The 14,333-nt window shown below is 38.0% G+C and overlaps 1 non-coding gene across 1 annotated transcript; it reads right to left on the reverse strand.

Annotated features, from left to right (window-relative positions):
• Positions 1 to 709: 709 nt before the first annotated feature.
• On the reverse strand, positions 710 to 815 carry LOC114913391 (small nucleolar RNA R71). Its single transcript, XR_003799420.1, has one exon. It is a non-coding gene; the product is annotated as a small nucleolar RNA R71 (small nucleolar RNA).
• Between the last annotated feature and the right edge of the window lie 13,518 nt (positions 816 to 14,333).

Here is a 14,333-nt window from a genome sequence, read left to right on the forward strand (position 1 = left end):
TAAGAGGATGAGGTCAGATTCTTGAAGAAACTTGATCGGTACGAGGTTAGTCGAGTTCTAAGGGCTAGAACTCTTGAAGTAAGGTGAAGAATGAGTGCTGTCTTTGGTTTAATTTTCATGTAGATCACCATTGAAGGGCAGACACTTGGATACCTTGTGAAAATTAGAATTAGCACTACAGATATTCTTCTTATCCTAATTTATATTTATTATGCTTTGATTATTATAGTCAAGAGTTTCTGGGTATTAGGACTTCCGATGCATTTGGTGTTTTGAATGAAAATTTTAAACACCTAACTCTTCTGCTGTGCCACCAGAACCATGGATCCAAAAGAAGAGACTGACCTACCATGATAATTGAGGGAGTATTTTACTCCCTCATGTTACATCTACTCGCCATATATCCAGCCTCCTTCTGCGGAGGTGGCACAATATGAAATCAAATCCAACATTATTCAAATGCTACCATCATTCTATTGACTGACGAAATGAGAATCCATACAAATACTTGGATAAATTTTTTGAGATATGCTTTATAGTAAAAATTCCAAACTTCTCTGATGGTGCCCTCAGGTTGAAACTATTTTTTTTTCACATAAGGACAAAGCCAAGCATTGGTTAAACTCTCTAGATTCCATAACCATTTCAACTTGGGACCACCTTCAGAGAGAATTTCTCAAGAAATACTTTTCAATTAGAAAAACAACTCAAATTAGAAAAGTCATGACTAGTTTTTTCCAATTGGATGGTAAACTTTTTTATGAGACATGAAAAAGGTTAAGAGACCTTATTCGTAAATGCCCCCACCACGCTATCCCCAAATGGCAACTTATTCAATATTTCTATGATGGTCTATCGGAGAAACATCGACAAATGATCGATGCATCGTGTGGTGGGATATTCATGCTAAAGAGTGAGGATGAGGCTAGGCAGCTCTTTGAAACACTTAGTGAGAAATCCCTGCATCATATGTCTGCCACCTCTAGAGAATAACCCATGTCTCAATAGAAAAGAGATGGAATCTATCAGATTGAAAACGTTATAGATATCCATAGTAAGGTAGATAAGTTGCCTCAAAAACTAGACTATCTTTTAAATACTAGGCACTCTCCGATTCTACCTAACCTAGTCCAAGATGTTTATGTATTGTGTGCAAGCCCGACCCATTTTGTTAGTGAATGCCCAAACGCACCTCAATTTCTTGAGTATGTGCACGAGCAGGTCCAGCAAGCTCAAACCCAACAAGCTCATAGATCAGGAAATGATCCATACTCGAACACTTATAATCCCGACTGGAAAAACCATCCAAATTTTTTCTAGAGACCACAGTCAGTGGTTGACCCTGCTATATCTAGACCCAACTATAAAGACCCGACATATAGGCATGAACCATACCACCAGTTCCAAAATGTTCCTCCATCATCTACCACTGGTCATAGCTCTGCTTTTGAGAAGAAGGTTTTAAAAGTACTAGAATAATTAGAAGTCAACATTCAGACCCTTAACTCTCACATGTAATCTTGTAGTGGTATCAGAGCCACGGATTTCATATTGTTGAAATTATCATACATATTTTGAAAAAATTTTCAAAATCTGATTTTTTCTTGATGCATGAGATGTATAGATGAATCTTTGAATCAGATATTTTATCTTGGATTTGATTTTAGAACATATAGTTGATATACCAAAGCATGCATAGATCTGAATTTTGATCTAGAATTATTTTTAGTTCATATTCACATGATATGTAGATGCATATATGAATCTAAAATTTTATATGACCTAATTTATAATTCATATATGAGATACGTGATTACATGTTTAGGTCATAAGATTACTTTTGATATGATCCATGATTAGCATATGAGATATATGATATCATATAGTAGATTTGAATTTTATTTAGATCTGAATTTTACATGTATATATGTGATACATATTTGTATGTTAAATCTAAAAATTATTTTTATGATTTAAAATTTACTTTCATACAAAGAATTTAGATTTAAAATTTGATTTTAGAATCTAAAATTTATATTTGTACATGAGGATTTTGGTTATGGAATACCCATAAGTTAGGTCGTGTAATAGGATTGCCTCTAAGATTTTTGATTTAAGTCATATGGGTCTAATCCGATTAAGTAATTGATCGAATCAAGTCAAGTATTGATTAAGCTCAAATCAATTAATTTAAATGATCATGCAATTATTGTTGATCAAATTGATTTGTCCTATATGTAGAATCGATTAACCTAAGGACCTAATTCGGCTCGTTAGTTTGAGCCCAATTTACTTGAGTTAACCTATTTGGACCAATTGACCTATTGGTGTCTCAGACAAATAATTGAGATATGATTATTTAATTAATTTTTTTTACTTATCTGATCAATTTATTGGTATCCAAAGAAAGCAACAAGGGGATCCCCATCGATCTCGACTTATTTGGCCAATTTGGAAGATGGGGTCTTAAATAGGGTTGCTTAGCGGTTTGATTTAGTCCATGCCAATTAGATCGATCATATGATGACTGATTAGATGAGATCTAAATCTAAACTTCTCCATAAATATTAAGTCCATAGGTCTTCTATTATTGTAGATGTGTGGGCGTGCTACCGATATTGATTATTCTCGGCTGGTCATAGTGGTTCAGTTGCATCGATTAGCAAAGAGTTGCTCCAGGGTAAGGATGGTATTGGGTCCAATAACGTTAGGTGAAGAACCCAATGATGGCCTTACACCTACTTGTGAACGGTGGGTCGGACTTAACTAAGGAGTGTGAGCAATAACTATTAGGTGAGCCCACATGACTTAGAGACCAAGTCACTGCAATATGCTTAGAGAAGCATATGGACAAAGAGTTGCCTACGCATCGGTGTGTATGTTACCAATAACTGTTTGGTGAGGTGCATGGCATCGATGGGACTGTAGAGCCCATTAGGAATCTTCTATCGTGTTAGGGTTTCATTTTTTTTTGGAGAGTGGAGGGATCTGATAAATTAGTGAGAGTCATTGTTTGCATCTTAAAATTTTTAAAAGTAAATATAACATTAAGTACAAAAGTTTAACTTGAATCTCTACTCTCGCAGTTAAACAATGTCGGTCTCAAACCCTCTAGCCCGCATCTTTGAAACCAATCATTTGACCAGTATAAATTATAAAGACTGACTTAGAAATCTCAGGATTATCCTGACCTCTAAAAAATTAGGTCATGTACTCGATCAGAAACCCATAGTGTTACCAAACCATCCTACTGCTGAGCAAAGGGTTGCTTTTGAAAAGTGGATGGATGAAGACAGTCAGGATAAGTGTTATGTGCTGGCATCTATGTCAAATGAGTTGCAAAGCCAACATGAGCATATGCCTACTACCAGGACTATGATCACTCACCTGTAAGAGTTGTATGGTGAGCAAAGCCATACAGTGTGCTTTGAGGTATCCAAAAGACTCTTCAATCTGAAGATGCATGAAGAACAGTCAGTCCATGAGTACTGTATGATAGTGATCAAGGATATTAAAAAGCTTGAAAAGCTTGAGCTTGAAATACAAAAGAAATTATAGATAGATCTGATCCTTCAATCCCTTACAAGTTCATATAGTCAATTTATTATAAATTTTCATAGGAACAAGCTCGATTGCACTATATCCAAACTAGTCAATATGTTGGTCACTACAGAGAAAACCTTGAAGAGTTCAAGGAGCACTGTTCTCACTATGGAGCAAACTTCTTTTAAGAGAAAGTCTACTGGGAAGAAGAAAGCAAAATTTGTTAAGAAGTAGAAGAAAGAGAACAGAACAAAGAAGGAAGTTCTTAATAAGATCGAAGAAAGAAAAAAAAATTTCACTATCATGCTGAAGGCCACTGGAGAAGGCACTGTCCAAAATACCTGAAAAGCCTTAAGATTAAAAAGGGTGATAAACCTTCCAAAGATATGCTCGTAATTGAATCTAACCTTATGGTTTCTTCTACTTCTAGTTCAGTATTAGACTCTGGCTCGAGTGCTCATATATGTACCTCAATGCAGGGTCTAATAGAAACTAAAAGTTGAGGAAAGGTGACATGATCCTTCGGGTCGGTAATAGAGCAAAAATTACTACAGAGCCCAATGGCAATTATCATCTTCGATTACCGTCTGGCGTTAGATTAGATTTAAATGACTATTATTATGCTTTTATAGCTAGCTAGAATTTGATTTTCATGTTTGTGCTAGCACAAGAAGGTTTTGAAATTAGTTTCAATAAAGACTTTTATTTCATTTATTTACGAAATAAATTTATTGCACGAGGTCTTTTAATTGACAGACTTTATCACTTGCATGTTGATGTGAATGTGAACTTAAACGAGCTATAGTGAGTATCGTAGGTCAAAAGAGATCCGTATATAAAATTAATCAGAAGTACTTGTGGCACTATAGACTAGGCCATATTGGAGAGGACAGGATAAATAGACTAGAAAAGGATGGGATCCTTGGCTCTCTTAATCTAGAGTCGTATCCAGCTTGTGAATTTTGCCTTCAAGGAAAAATGATTAACTTATCCTTTGTAGAACACAGAGAAAGAACCACTAAGTTACTTATCCTGGTATACATCGATGTGTGTGAGCTATTTGATGTGGAGGTCAGGGGTTGTTATTGAAGGAAAAACTGCCTTTTTTCATTGTAGGATCTTCCAGATTTCATCAAATCAGGGGTGGAATAATTTAAAAATTTTATCCTATGCTATTTTAGATCTAATGTCTGTTAGATCTAATTTTATTATCTGATATTTAAAATCAAAAATTAAATCTAAAAGTATGAGAAGTATAGACATACCTCAAGGGTAATCTGATTACCCTGTAGATGATCTCAGCACAGCCCGAGGTTCTGATGTAGCCACGCAAGCGCCTGCCTCTATCGATATCCACTCAGGTAGGATCTAGAATGTCTTTTCCTCACAAATCTACACTCCAAAAATCAGATCTCTATCTGATTTGGAAGTACTTCAGAACTCCTGAAGTTGGAGCAGCAGCCTGTCGAAGATGTCCTGCAGCCTTCCTGTTCTAGGCATCACCAGGCCTTTTTCTTGCACCAGACGAACATACAACCCCTTGGACATGAAGAGGGGAGATAGGAGAGTAGGGAGGATGTGGAGAAGAAGGGAGGGGGTGGAAGCTATTAGGTTTGGTAAATAAATCAACTTCAGCCCTTAAACCCTAGGCGCAGAAGGGTTTATATAGACCTTGTATGGTGCATAGTGCCACATCATTCAACCAATCAAAAAATTCCAATAAATTTTGAAAAAATTCTGATTGGTTGCTTGATGTCATTTGATCACATCAGATAAGAACCCAAGCCTCTATCTCAAAGTTGGCACCAACACTGGATAAGGACAAAGAGAGGTTGGCGCCAAAGAGTCCAATCATATCAAGACTCTCCAACCTTATCCACTTGGGGCACCCACTTAACCGAATTGGGCTCGCGCCATGATCTGATTATGGCACCCAATTTGATGTGGTTTGGCTCCACAAAAATCTTCCAATAAACTCTTGCCAAGTAGCCTTCAATTTAAGATCCATATGTCAACTTTTGACAAATGTCCTAAAATGAAATTGGTAGGTGACAGGAATTAGCAGGTGCTTATCTTAAATTCATCTCATGAATTAAGACAAGCCTTTTCTGAGCTGGACAAGCTTCATTTAGATTGAAAGAAACTTTCTCAAGATTCTCTGGGTGAGTCAAATCATATTTGGCTCAGTAGAGACAGAAAAGATTACACGAGGAGAAAGTTAGGCTCAATCGTGTGCTAGCACGATTTCCTTGAACCTAATTGGATCTTATCCAAATCAATTGGGTTAGCCCAATTGATGACATCCAGATCCTAACCCTTATTTATGTGACCCAGTTAGGTTTATTTCTGTATGGTAATGAGACATGTCATGATCTCATCATCGACATCATCGAAACTCCTTTCGATGGATCAAAACTCTTCTGATTCAGACAATTAGAATGATCGATCATCAAGATCATTCTAATTGCTTCCAAACTCCACCAGTGACACCTAGCAGTATATGGTGGCAACCCATCAGAACTGAAGACGAACCTCTCGGTGCAGCTATCTGTGTGATTGAGTTCCTCTATCATGAGTCCCGATTGAATTAGGGTTAAGGTGAACTCATCAAACCCAACATCAGTCATATGAATCAATCGATCGATCCGAGTCTGATGTGAAACCCCAATGGAAAACTTCTTTTCATTATTTTACTCTGTCATGGCCATGGGCTTAAGAACTCGATCTTTCGATCACCATAGGACTACTCCTCTCATCTACCGAGATTGATAGATCCCATTTTGGTGCGACCAAGTTCCTACAATGAATATGCTATAGCCAACATACACCTCAGAGTTTCAAATGGCTAGGAGATCGAGTTATGGTGTAGTCAAACTATAACACACTCAAGGTGAACTGTCGATGCACCTCAGATCAAAGAACTAGACACACAACTGTAGCATCGAGCTAGTCATCGACGAGAAGGTAGACTTCCTTATGACTGCTCGAGATGGTCACGCTCAGTACTCTCATTCTCAATGAATATCTGTACTCTCACTCTGATGTCTCCTCACCGTAGACTCAAGACACATCTATCCTAAGAAAGCGATCATACACCAACCTTCTGGATCGATCACCATCCTCGTGATGATCCTATGGTTAGGAGCTGTTTATGAGTTAATTATGTAAATTCATACCTTAAATTTTCAACTCTTAAAAATATGAATTGACATTCCTACTAACTCAAAGGATGTATCACAGATATAATGTACACAATGTGATAGAAGAAAAATCTATTTATTGATTTATAGTTAAAATTATAAATTTGTCCTTAGATTTGTATAGAAATGTGTCAGCCAATCTGGCATCTAGGGCACACATCTAATAAACTCCCACTTGACCTAATACCAATTGGCTACATATCCAAGTCCCATCTTTTCAAGGTGGGCTTCGATCTTTTGCTGGCCCAATGGCTTAGTCAGCGGGTCTGCCACATTGTCTGTGGAGTCGACTCTCTTGACCTCGACATAACCCTTTTTGAGGTAATCACGGATCAAATGGAATCACCGCTCGATGTGCTTGGACTTCTGGTGAGACTTTGGCTCCTTAGCTAGGGCTATGGTGCCATTATTGTCGCAGTAAAGAGGTATGGCATCCGATGACATCACTTCAAGCTCTGCGGCAAACTTCTTGTACTAGAATGCCTCCTTCGCAGCTTCCGATACAGCAATGTACTCTGCCTCCATGGTGGAATCAGCAATCATTGTCTGCTTGGAATTCTTTCAGCTGACTGCAGCACCATTGCAAATGAATAGACTCCCAGATGTTGACTTTTGATCATCTATATCAGACATAAAGTTTGAGTCTGTATATCCTTAAATCTGGAGTTCTTCATTCCCAAAGACTAGAAACATATCCTTAGTCCTTCTCAAGTACTTAAGGATATATTTCACAAAAGTCCAATGCTCTTTGCCTAGATTCGACTGATATCTACTTGTGACACTCATAGCATGGGCTATATCAGGTCGTGTACATAGCATGGCATACATGAGGCTCCCTATTGTCGAAGCATAAGGGATCTTGCTCATGTATTCAATCTCCTCAGGTGTGCTAGGGCACATCTTCTTGGAGAGATAAATGCCATGTCTAAAAGGTAATAAACCTCTTTTGGAGTTTTCCATGCTAAACCTTTTTAGCACCTCTTCTATGTACATCTTCTGTGAAAGTCCGAGCATCCTATTTGGTCTATCTCTATAGACCTTAATACCCAGTATAAAGGATGCCTCTCCTAGATCTTTTATAGAGAACTCCTTAGACAACCATACTTTGACTGAAGTCAATATGGGAATGTCATTTCCAATTAGGAGGATGTCATCTGCGTACAATATGAGGAAGACAACCGCGCTCCCACTGACCTTTTTAAACACACATGGTTCCTCCTCATTCTTGATGAAACCAAATATTTTGATCACATCATTGAAACGAGTATTTTAGCTCTGAGATGCTTGCTTAAGTCCATAAATGGACCTTTGCAGCTTGCAGACCTTGTGATCATCATCATTGGATATGAAACCAAGTGGCTATTCCATATAGATATCTTCCTCAAGATGTCCATTTAAGAATACCGTTTTCACATTCATCTGCCATATTTCATAATCGAAATAGGCTGCAACAGCAAGCAATGTGCGGATGGATTTTAGCATGGCTACGGACGAGAAGGTATCCTGATAGTCAATGCCTTCGCGCTGACTATAACCTTTTGCTACAAGCCTAGCCTTGAATGTCTCCACATTCCCATCTACACCTATCTTTCTCTTGAAGATCTATTTACACCCAATAGGTACAATACCTTTAGGTGGATCTACCAAGGTCCAGTCTTGGTTTGAGTGCATCAAGTCAATTTCTGATCTCATTGCCTCTAACCATTTCTCAGAGTCGATATCTGATATCGCCTCATCACAGGTCTTGGGATCATCACCATGAACCCCATTTTCCATGAGGAATATTTCCTCTACATCCTCTTGTATGGTACCTAAGTACCTTTTAGGAGGATGGGAAACCCTAGTCGATCTACGAGGTAGAAGAGGTTGTGTTAGGACTGGTTCTGATTGATTTGGTTCCTTAGATTCTTTAGCTCGTTGCTCTTGGGAGACATTCTCCTTGAGCTTAATTATTCTTCCAATGCCACCATCTTGAATAAATTATTTTTCAAGAAAAATAGTATTTCGACTCACAATCACATTGTGGTCTTTCGAAATATAAAAATAGTATCCTAATGACTCTTTAGGATATCCTATGAATCGAGCTCTAAAAGATCTAAACTCTAACTTGTCTGCCTGCTGTCTCTTGACATGAGCCAGACAACCTCAAATTCTGAGATGATTCAGACTTGGCTTTTTACCATGCCATATCTCATATGGTATGGTAGGAACAGTTTTAGAGGAAACCCTATTCAATATATATATTGCTGTTATGAGACAATGTCCCCAAACAAATTCAGGGAGGTTTGTGAAGCTCATCATGGAATGGACCATATCTAATAGGGTCCGATTTCTCCATTCTGAAACCCCATTGAGTTGAGGTGTTCCAGGTGGAGTCCATTGAGAGACTATACCATTATCCTTAAGATAGTCTAAGAACTCCCGACTAAGGTATTTACCTCCTCGATCTGATCGAAGAACCTTAATAGATTTTTCTGTTTGTTTTTCTACTTCATGTCTGAATTCTTTGAACCTTTCAAAAGCTTCAGACTTGTGTTTTATTAGAAACACATACCCATACCTAGATATATCATCGGTAAAGGTAATGAAGTAGATGTAGTTGCTTCTAGTCGGTTCATCAAATGGGCCGCACACATTTGTATGTACTAGGGCAAGTAGGTCTGTGGCTCTTTTCCCATGTCTCACAAAAGGAAGCTTGGTCATTTTACCTTGAAGGCATAATTCACAAACTGGATATGACTCGAAAGTCAACGGACTCAATAGCCTGAATTTCTCCAATTTGTTAACCCTATCTTCCGCTATATGACCTAGCCTTAGGTGCCACAGATACCTATTATTTAGACTATCTCTAGGCCTTTTAATTCTTATGGCATTCACATTTTGCTCAATATTAAATATAGATACATCAACATGTAACTGATAGAGACCGTTAATGACAAAATCATTTGCAACTTTATTATTTTAATAAAAAATATTGTAATGGTCCTTATGAAAGCTAATCACATAGCCTTCTTATGCTAAACATGAAATAGAAATCAAATTCTTACTTGCTGCAGGCACATAATAACAGTCTCTTAAAACTAAATCTAATCCTAACGATAATAGCAGAGGGTAGGTTCTCATGGCCACAGCAGCAACTCTTGCTCCATTTTTGATGCGTAGGATCATCTCCCCATCCCTCAACCTCCTGCTCTCCTCAAGACCTTGCATAGAAGTGCAAAAATGAGCACTAGAACCAGAGTTAAGCACCCAACTGGATGCAGAAGAAATCATAAGGTTAGATTCTAAAATGAGCATACCTCCAGAAGAACCATCCTTTTTGTTCTTTAGGGTGGCCAGGTACTGAGGATAGTTTCGCTTTCAATGGTTGTCTGATTGGCAGTAGAAATAATTTCCCTTATCAGTAGCCTTCTTCTTCGGTTCTGTCTTCTTCTTCTTGCCATCCACCTTCTACTTCTTCGTAGACTTCTTTTTCTTTCCAAAAGACTTTCTCTTGGAAGAAGTCCGCTCCACAGTAAGAATTGAGCCTTTTGAACCCTTCATAAAAAGCTCAGCCATAACCAGCATGTTCATTAACTCGGCCAAGGTACATTGCATCTTATGCATATGGAAGTTCATGATGAACTAACCATATGCATCGGACAAGGACTGAAGGATCACATCAATATAAAAATCCTTGTCTAAGATGATACCAAGCTTCTCAAGCTCCTCAAGATCCTTGATCATTGTCAAACAATGATCTTGGACTGACTACCCATCATGCATCTTGGCCTTAAAAAGTCTTTGACAGACTTGATACTTGGCCGTGCAACTCTGTTCACCAAACAACTCTTGCAGGTGAGCCAACATTTGGTGGGTAGTCAAAATATTCTCATGCTGGCACTGCAAGTCATCAGACATTGCACCCAACATGTAGTACCTTGCTTTGTTATCATCATCCGTCCACTTTTTCAGAGACGCTCTCTGTTCAGCAGTCGGACGTGCTGGCATGGCAGGTGGGCCCTGGTCCAAGACATGAGTCAATTTTTTGGAATCCAGAATAATTCTGTAGTTCCTCAACCAGTCCTTGAAATTGGGTCCAGTCAATCTGTGGGTGTCTAGTATTTTGGTCAGGAGGTTTGAGGCAGACATATTTTCTGTAGAGAGTCAAAAGTTTCTAGTTTGATTTTGTAATCAAACTTAACCAATTTGTTTAGGGATTTTATTTTTAAACAAATTAGGCTCCCACTATTTTCTCAGATCCCTACACTCTCTTGATAGAGATATAAAATTCTCCGTGATCAGTAATTTCTAGTGGGTGGTACGGTCTCACCAATTGGCTCATCACCTCACCTAACAGTTATTGGTAATGGGTCAACCGATGAGTGGACAACTCTTGTCCAATGATTCTCTAATCATGGTGCACCCAAAACACCCAAAACTTGGTCTCTAATTCATGAAGCTCACTGTATCTGAAATATTGCTCCAATCCTTAGTTAAGTCAGACCCACCATTTGCATGAACTAGATTCCTGATTGGGTCCCTCACTATATCTAAAATATTGAGCCCAACCCATCCTCTAATTCATAGCATCCAATGCCTAATGGACATGGTTGCATCTTTTCGGTGCAACTAAGCCACTGTAACTAGTCGAGAACAATCAACCCCAGGAAGGACCCGCACATCCACAATGGTGGAAGACCTAGACTTAATATTTTCTTAGGGAGATTTGATTTAGGTATCATTAAACTTGACTTGACATAGTCCTAACAATTATGACTAACCTAGTGGCATGGGTCAGCTTGAATTGTTAGCCACCTCAAATCAGAACTAGGTCGACACATATGGCCAGGTAAGTGAGACCGATGGAAGGGATATGCCATTAACTCGACAAGAACACATTTGAGTCGAGTAGCTCCCAATTAAAAACCAGTCGATCGCATCTATCCAACTTACCTTAGATGCCAAATTATCGAACCAGAACCAATTGGGTTAGCCTACAATCCAAACTCTAACCATTGAGCCAAATTAGGTCTTAACTTGATCGAGTCACATCTAAATATGATTTGACCTTAATTCAGACTTAATCTTATTAGGCTAGTCAATTATTAGCTTTCATGATCCCACCTAACCAACTCTTGATTCAGTTTGATCAACTACTAGACCTAATTGAGCTACCCAAGTCCGAACCTAATTTTATGAAAATATCTTAGATCTGAAATTTTTAATTTTAGATCAAATTGATTTCATAAACTTAATTCATTAATTAAGTTTGGGTTCATAAACAAAATATGTAAAATAAATCATAGGGTTTCAGGATCTAGAATTTTGCAGAAAAGTAAGTTTTGATTTCTGATTAAGGATGAACGCGCGGCACCCCTACACATCATAAGAACACCCCATTGAATGGAAAGAGAGGGTCTTAAATCTCTACTTCATTCTTATGATCAGATGGCCATGAGGAACACCTTAATCAAAAATATAAATTTAACTACAAAACTAGTTAGATCTAAATTTACATATCTCATATACAATTTAAGATCTAACTAATACATGCTTTGCATACATCTCATGTATCAAAAATCAATCTAATTAACATACTTTCAGATCTAATACTGTTGCTCCTTAGATTGATTTTGATGATTACAAAGCAGTTGAAGGGGTACTAATAATTTTCATTTGAAAAAGACCCATTGCTCTTCAGGGGCAAAATCATAATTTTACTAAAACCCTGATTTAAAAGTATTAAATGATAAGAACAAAAGATTTGTGATCCATTGACGAAAATTTCATTATTTTTGGACTTGTATTTTGAAAGTTATGCATGTTTGAAATCCATGAGTCGACCCATGAGTCAGCTCATGGCACAATGAGCTGTTTGGCACGCAGAATTTTTGGCTTGGCACAACCTGTGAGTCGACCCATGAGTCGACCCTCAAGGCATGAGTCGACCCATGAGTCAACCCCTGCAGTTTTTAGGCCAAAAATCACAGAACCCTGTTTTCTGATATTCAACCATAGAGGTCGACCCATGAGTCGACCCCTGTGACGGGATTTCTCCGCAACGGCTAGTTTTTAACCCGTTTTAAGTGCTTTTAATGCTCATTTAATGTGGTCTAATGGCTCTTTTTCAACCTAGAATATTTTCTTCTATTTCTTAAAGCTATAAAAGGATCCAAAAGGTGGGAAACAAGTAAGACATTAGAAAGAGAAAAGAAGAGCATTCAAGAGCATTCAAAAGAGAGAATTTGAAAAAGGGTTTCTCAAGCCAACTTTTCAGGCCTAATCAAGAGCTCATTTAAAGCTTTCAAGAAGCCATCAATCCAAACTTACCAACTCCTCAAGCGCTCAATCAAGTCTCCATCCACCTTGAGAAAATCCAAAAAGGGGCTTCTTCTTTTAAGTAAAGTGTATTTAAAGTTATATTCGCTCATTAAAGGAGCTTTCTTTGTACTTATTTGTGTTATAAATTGTTATACTCAGTTTGAGTATTTGGTTTTATTTTGAAAGGGTTCCAAAACAAGGGAAGGTTGATCCGAACCTAGAATCGGAGTGTATTGGGTTGGCTTGTACCCGAGAAATAAGTGGACTAGCTTGGGATAGCTAGAGTCAGAGTTTTCGATGTTTGTATTCGGGTTGAATACAAGATTAGTGGATTGGAATTCTCAAGTAGGAGCTTGGAGAGTGGATGTAGGTACAAGGTTGGCACCGAACCACTATAAATCCTTTTGTTTGTGGTGTGCATAATTGCTTCTCTTTAACTCTTCATTATTTCCTCGCATTCTTGCTTTTGGCAATTAATCTTGAATTAAGTTTATTCTCCTCATTCATTTAGCTATTGACGAATATTTGTCATAAGTCATTAGTTAAGCCTAAAATTTTAGAAACCCAATTCACCCTCCCTCTTGGGTTGCATAGCTGGGCAACAAGTGGTATCAGAGCCCGGTGCTCTAGCCCTTCTTTGATCTAAACAATCAAAGAGCCAAAGATCTATGGCAACCCACGTCGGTACTTCTCTAGTCGAGGGGCAATCCACCAACCGACCTCCACTTTTCAATGGGTCTAATTATACCTATTGGAAAGCTCGGATGAAAATATTCATACAAGCACTCGACTATGATATGTGGAGTATTATAGTGAACGGTCCTCACACACCCACTAAAATTATAGATGGTGAGGAATCAACCAAACCCGAGAAAGAATGGGATGAGGTTGATAAGAAGATGGCCCAATTAAATACTAAAGCAATGAATATTCTTTATTGTGCTCTTGATGCAAATGAATTTAATCGCATTTCTACTTGCTCATCTGCTAAAGAAATATGAGATAGGTTAGAAGTAACCCATGAGAGAACCAATCAAGTAAAAGAGTCTAAAATAAACATGCTTGTACATAAATATGAATTGTTTAAAATGGAGCATGATGAGTCCATTACTGAAATATTTACTCGCTTTACTGATATTATTAATGGTTTAAAGAGTCTTGGTAAGTCCTATACTAACAGTGAGCTTGTAAGAAAGATTCTCAGGTCCTTACCAAGAACTTGGAAAGCCAAAGTGACTGCCATCCAAGAAGCCAAGGACTTGAACACTCTACCTCTAGAAGAGCTTC

This window comes from Elaeis guineensis, chromosome 3 (assembly GCF_000442705.2).
Source record: "Elaeis guineensis isolate ETL-2024a chromosome 3, EG11, whole genome shotgun sequence".
In the NCBI taxonomy this organism is placed as follows: Eukaryota; Viridiplantae; Streptophyta; class Magnoliopsida; order Arecales; family Arecaceae; genus Elaeis; species Elaeis guineensis.